The 6,809-nt window shown below is 45.5% G+C and overlaps 1 long non-coding RNA gene across 1 annotated transcript; it reads right to left on the bottom strand.

Moving 5' to 3' along the window:
• Nucleotides 1-2,713: 2,713 nt before the first annotated feature.
• LOC123133742 (uncharacterized) lies at nt 2,714-4,498 on the bottom strand. The gene is made up of 3 exons (XR_006465376.1): nt 3,454-4,498; nt 3,291-3,372; nt 2,714-3,040 (listed from the first exon to the last, which is right to left on the bottom strand). It is a non-coding gene; the product is annotated as an uncharacterized lncRNA (long non-coding RNA).
• Nucleotides 4,499-6,809: the final 2,311 nt, after the last annotated feature.

The raw sequence follows: 6,809 nt of genomic DNA on the forward strand, positions 1-6,809 counted from the left end.
GCCCCAACCAAAGCTCTGTTTTCTACTAGTGTTTGTCTTCTATCGGTAGGAGCAATTTTAGCATTCAATGTCGAAACTTTCTTCACTTGTTCAAGCTCCTCAATGAATCTGATTATAAACTGATGAGTAGACAACGGACTTTGGTGTATACCCTCGTGAATAAGCTTTCTATGCGCCGTCCAGACTGCCCACAATGTAACTGTTAAGCAAGTCAACTCGTCATGCGATAGCACCTCCATCATTGAGAACAACCAATTCCTAGCTATTGGTTCAGTTGTAGCTATCAAATGCTCCAACAGCAGCGGGTCTACTAACGCCCAAACGCATCTTGCCATCGTGCACTCTATTAGACTATGTCTCCACTCTCCACGAGTCTTGCATACCACATATACTACAACTATCTCCGGTAGTTATGCTTCTGTTCTTTCTCACATCCTCTGTTGACAACGAATTTTTTGCTAATCTCCAAAGAAACATTCTCACCTTTGTTGGCACCATTGTCTTCCACAACACCTAACAGCCAGCGCGCCCTATTGGCTGGCCCACTAGCGAGTCTGGACGCCCTTTGATCTTTATTCCGGTTTCTTTCTGGTTATTTGATATTCGTTTTTTTCTGTTCTTATATTTTCTTATTTAAAATAATTCAGGATTTCCACAAAAAATCCAAGTATCATTTTTATTTCTGAATGTATGAAAAAAATATTCCAGAAATAATAAAAATTTTATGGATTAAAAACAATGTTCATGATTTTTGAAAACTATTTACATATTCAAAAACTGTTCGTGAAATTGAATCAAATGTTCGTGAATTCAAAATATGTTCAAGATTTTTTTTAAAATGTTCAAAAACACGAAAAAGTGATTGTCAATTACAAAAGAAGTTCATTGATTCAAAAAATGTTCATGAATTCAGAAAATGTTCATGCATTTCCAAAAGATGTTCACCGATTCCAAAAATGTTCATTGATTCAAAAAATGGCTGGCTTATAATTTTCTTTTATCAATTCAAAAAATGTTTCTGACTCAAAATATGTTCGTCGATTGAAAAAAAGTTCATTGGTTCAAAAAAATACATGAAAATGTTCATGAATTTGAAAAATGTACTTTGCTATTTTCATATTCTAATGTTATATTTGTTGGACATCACTGTGGAGAACGACAAAAAAGGCGTAAACAGGTAGCGGCATAGATATTTCTTTTGTCTATTAAGCTGAAAACACCTTGAGTACACTTAAGAAACATCTTATACTTATTTTGTTGCGCAAAACCATTTATCATGTTGTTTGCGATGTACTACCGTGAAACATTTAAAGGAATTTGCTGATGTCGTTGGTGTGTCCATGAGGGATGGCTTTTTTTTCTGTTGCAACGCACGATCATTTTGCTAGTAACTTTAAACCTTCAAGTAATGCGTAGCAAAATGCAAAACCTTGGAGATGTGGAAACGGTTGGCACCCACGTGCATCATAATGCACAGAGATCCGACCATCGCTTACCGTACCCCTCCGGTACTCCTAAGCCCTCCTACACACCGCTTGTCATGCACTGGAGGCGCTCATATCTGACACCGCAGAGACAACCTTGTTCACCGAGAAGTTGACTCATAAGTTGTGCTCTACTCCATGTTTGCACCTATCTATCTCTAGTAGTCCCCAACCTTGTTCTACACACACCTCGTCATGCCCATCGAGGAGATAGGTGTCATTGCTCTACACGTGTGCCATAACGCATCAGAAGGGTTCGTGCCATAGCTCCGTGCAGGATCGAAGAGCCAGACGTGCGAACTCAATCCATTGCTTGGATTTGGCTATATGTAGTCCTACTGGTGCCACAAGGCCTCCTCCGTGACCTAAATGTTTTTTTTTAACCAAACCGTGACCTAAATGTAGGTGCAGATGGCGAGCCATATGGGTGGGGAGGATCTAATTCATAAAACATACTGTAGTATTTAAGAGAACATTGACGTCGTTATAAACTAAAGTGGTGCATTTCATCCTATACAACAATTGCGTTAGTTACATATAATTGAAAGTCTTGCAGGTTTGCTAAAACCTAAAGTCTAAACTTTAAAAAAAACTTGCAATAAAAATGCTTTACAAAGCGCTTTCTCATTTTTTTTCTTGGGCATTCTGTACCCAAGGTGAGGCCCATTAAATTTGAATAATATTTTGATTTTTTTTTGGCATACACCCAAGGCGAGGCACATGAAATTTCAACAATATTTTGATTTTTTTGGTATTTGAATATTTTTCTGAGATGAGGACTACTTTTAGTTTTAGTTTGATTTTCCTGAATTTCCTTCCTCATTTCCGTGGATTTTTCTTGTTCATTGGTATCCCTTCTCCATACATTTCTTTTCATGATCCAGTATGGAGTGAGTCTCCATATACAGAAAATGAGAAGTACTGACCCCTGTTCCCCTGACAATGTTGCATTACTAGTAGCAAGCAATGGCTACCCGATCGACTGACTGAGTTCCTTTCATTTTTATCCTCACCAGATGACCCGTTGCACCGATGGCGCAAAGAGCGAGATCAAGCCAAGTATTGAAAGAATACACATAAAAATATTTAGAGACAGATTAAAACATATGGAAATAAAAAATTGTTGCTGGCAATGTCATGATTTTCTATAAACGGTGTAAACATATATAAATAGTCTTTTGAAAATATTAGTAGAAGGGCAATTGATTACATATATAAAACAAGTGATCACAAGCTTCTTTTGACCATGGAGACAGTAACGAGGTCTAAAGTGTACATGCAATATCATACACAAATGGAAATCTAAAGGCTATACATATCTTGCTCAGAGCAACGCCAAAAGGGCAAAGATACTGGATTGATTGATACGAAACAAGAGGTGGCTGTTGTTGGTTAGTACATATAAACTGAAGGTCACCAGAAATCTTGTGTGGTATTTAGCGCTGCTCTGACTTCATGCCAATATAGCATAACCTCTGTGTCACTTCTTCAATGCTTGGATTAGCTACTACTTTAGTTCTTCCGATAAAACTTTTTTTACACTAGTAGCAGCACCCCTAAGATTAGCAAGTTTCCAGCAAAAGGATCACATGAGAATCACATATATGTATCCTATATGAAGAGAAACAGAAACCCAACAAGATGATATAAAGAAACAGAGGTATCAAAACTGTAATTGCTATAAGAACAGAAGCTTGATTGCATAGGGTTTCTTATTACTATTTTGTTTTATGATTCATGCATGTATTTCCAGTCAGGATTGGTAGCTAACAGGGAACTACGCTTCGTTGCCTAGAGAGGTCGTACCTCTTAAGCCTAGGTGGTTGAGCAAGTCCAGTTTCCATGGTGTTAGTAAGTGCATAGCAGCAACGCCGGCCAGTTCAGATCCCTGTGATAGAGTCAAGCTAATCATTGGGAACCATGCAAGTGGAAAAAAAGAGAGGACGGTAAATCCGATAGAAATACTAACAGTAGTTGAAACAAAAGAATTTATGAAAGTTGGTGTGACCACCCGGTCATTATCCTTCTCCTGCCAAACAAGGACACGTGCGTGTGGAAGACCCATCTTTTCAAACTCTATGGTGTAGAGAACTGGAAAACAGGAGGGTAAACGAAAAAACATGAAAAATAAGAAACATGGGTAAGAAAAACAAAGAAAGGAGAGAAAATGCACTGGGCATGGTCATCTTTCTGGTCCCGATCTTCTGTAGGTACTCAAGCAGTTTCATGCGATATACTCGAACGGTAATATCAGCCCTATCGACTATTTTTTGCCCAGGTTCAAGACTCTCCATTATTTCAGGCCACTTTGGATTACACATGAAGGTTGTGATTATATCAGGCGAGGCTTGGGCTCAGGAAATAGTCATCGCGGCGTGAAAGTTTTCAATTATACAGCAAAGCCCACCGGTATAGGATGACGGCATAATATATTTCTTATGGACCTCGGCTTCATCAAGCTTACCAAGTCCAACAGCGTCAACAACAAGGTGGAGCTTTTTAGCGCTCATACCGCCCTGAAGCTTTTCAGAAAGGACCTTGATTGAGTAGTGAGAAGATCAGAAGGCAGTAAATCACCACAGTTTGCGTAGCAGCAACCAAATAACAAGATGAAGATGATAGGGCAGCAAGGAACTTGTGGCTGAAAACATAGGAAAATTGATAGCCAGAGTGGGATATAAACTGATTATGTTTTCTTTTTGCTTAGGCAAAAACAGACGTGAATATGACTAAAAACTGTTATTTTTTATATGTATGCGGAGGCAAAACCAAAGCAAGGTAAATAATAAGCTTTTGAACCTATATTTTTGGCTGCTGATAAGTGAAACCTGTGTATTTCTTTATACCAAGCACACAGGTAAGACCGGAAAGAAAATAAAGGAAGAGGATCTTAGCAGGCCTTTTACAAAAACAAATCGACCTTCTCTGTGTTTAACATTAAATTCATCTGGCAATTCTTGGCTTTGATTTCCTGGTAAGTCCCTATCTATATGCGAAGAAGGCAAGAACCTAGAATGATGAAGTGCAGCAGGGAATTAACAGGAAGAAACGTGATGTTTGCCTTCAGAGGTAAACCGATGAAGGAGAAGGGCTTTTAGATTAGCAAGCCCACAGTAAATATAAGATATAAGGAGGCACACACAGTGTAACAGCAACGACAAGGCATAGTTTAAACTGATGGATAAGTCTGTGTACTAGGGTCCTTGTGGGGCTGCAGCACATGGTCCTTGTGGCAGTTAGGAGGATAAAGTCCTGGACCATCAAGGACTGGCTGTTAGGATAGAGTTCTGTTCTTGACCATCAAGGACTGTCAGTTAGCATCTTAGACTAGCATCTTAGACTAGCATCTTAGACTGGCATCTTGGCAGCATCTTAGCATATGCCTTGGCTGGCTAGCAGCCTATAAATATGTATCCCCAACCCCTCGGGTTGGCATGGCATTGTGTGAGAAATAAACCAACGAAAATTGTCCCAACTCTCCTAGTGTCATCCACATCTATCAATGCTCAGGCTGAAAGGTCTAACAAGTGGTATCAGAGCCTCGTTAACCTGTACCCTGAGCATTTCCTGTGAGCAGCCCAAGTCGGTAGCAGCAGCTGCTCCGTCTGCCTCTGGTTACCTTCCTCCCTCCGGACTGTCGAGCAGCAGCTCGTCTTCATCGGCCTCCTCTTCACGCAACAGCCCCCCTGCAGCGAGCCATGTCTGCAGGTCGCTCTCAGCACACGGCTACCTCGAGCATGCGGCGCCGGCAGGAGGCCGAGCGCGCCGTGGCAGAGGAGCGTGAGCGAGCGGCTGTAGCAGCAGCTGCTGCGGCGGCAAGAGTGTCGAGGCTGGCTGCAGCGGAGCTGGCAGCAGCCAGAGCGGAGGTAGAAGCAGCCAAGGCGGAGGTAGAAGCAGCAGCAGAAGCAGAAGCAGCCCGTGAGGCTACGGCGGATGCCAAGGCACTCCGCGGCAGCCCCGGCAGCTCCAGCAGCACCGCGCCTGCGGAAGACGGCGCCGACGCAGATCGCGCCAAAGTGGCGCAGGAGCGGACGGCGCAGTGGGCAGCCGAGCACGCCCGCGCTCCAGGTGGAGGCGCGCACCGCGACGGCGGCTGCAACGACCAGGACCGCGGCCTCTACGAGGTCCGGACTGTGGTCAGGGATGTTGGTTCCAGTGTTGGGTGGCCTACCCTCACTAAAACCAACTACGTCGAGTGGGCCGGGATCATGAAGGTCAGGCTCCAGGTGCGGCGCATGTGGGAGGCAGTCCAGGACAGCAACGTCGACCACCTAGAGGATCGACGGGCACTGGACGCCCTCATGGCCGCAGTCCCGCCCGAGATGCAGTTCTCGCTTTCCAACAAGCGGACTGCCAAGGAGGCTTGGGACGCCATCGCCGCAGCACGCATCGGCAGCGACCGTGCTCGCAAGTCCACCCTGCAGGCACTTCGTAAGGAGTGGGAGAACCTGGGCTTCAAGCCAGGTGAGGACGTTGATGACTTTGCTCTCCGTCTCAACACTCTGCTGCAGAAGATGGTGAAGTTTGGCGATGCCACCTACACCAAGGAGAGAGCTGTCGAGAAGCTTTTTCGGTGCATTCCCGAGAAGTACAAGCAGATGGCTCGCTCGATCGAGTCGTTGCTGGACCTCTCCACGATGACGATCGAGGAGGCGATAGGTCGACTCAAGGTCGTCGACACCGACGAGCCACAGCCCCCCTCGGGGTCCGTCACCACCGGCGGGAAGCTGCTCCTAACTCGGGAGCAGTGGGATCCCAGCCTTGGTGACAGGAAGAAGGAGGAGGAGACGGCTCTGTTCATGGCGCATGCAAGCATTGAGCTACCCTCGGCGACTCCAGTCGCAAAGGCTTTCATCCACCTCGATGAGCCAAAAGCACACGCTCTTCTCGGCGATGGCTCCGGGAAGGACAAGGCTACGGGGTGGTGCCTCGACACCGGCGCCACCCGCCACATGACCGGTCGAAGGGAATTCTTCGCCGAGCTCGACTCCGATGCGCGAGGCTCCGTCAAGTTCGGGGATGCCTCCGCTGTGGAGATAAAGGGCGTCGGCTCCGTCATCTTCACCACCAAGATGGGAGAGCACCGGCTGCTCACCGGTGTCTACTACATCCCCGCGCTAAGGAATTCCATCATCAGCTTGGGACAGCTGGATGAGAACGGCTCACGCGTGCTGATTGAGCATGGGGTCCTACGCATCTGGGATCGCCAGCGTCGCCTTCTCGCCAAGGTGCCCAGAGGTGAAAATCGACTCTACGTCCTTGATGTGCAGGTGGCACAACCAGTCTGTCTCGCTGTCCGTCGAGACGACGAGGCGTGGCAGTGGC

This window comes from Triticum aestivum, chromosome 6B (genome assembly GCF_018294505.1).
Source record: "Triticum aestivum cultivar Chinese Spring chromosome 6B, IWGSC CS RefSeq v2.1, whole genome shotgun sequence".
NCBI lineage: Eukaryota > Viridiplantae > Streptophyta > Magnoliopsida > Poales > Poaceae > Triticum > Triticum aestivum.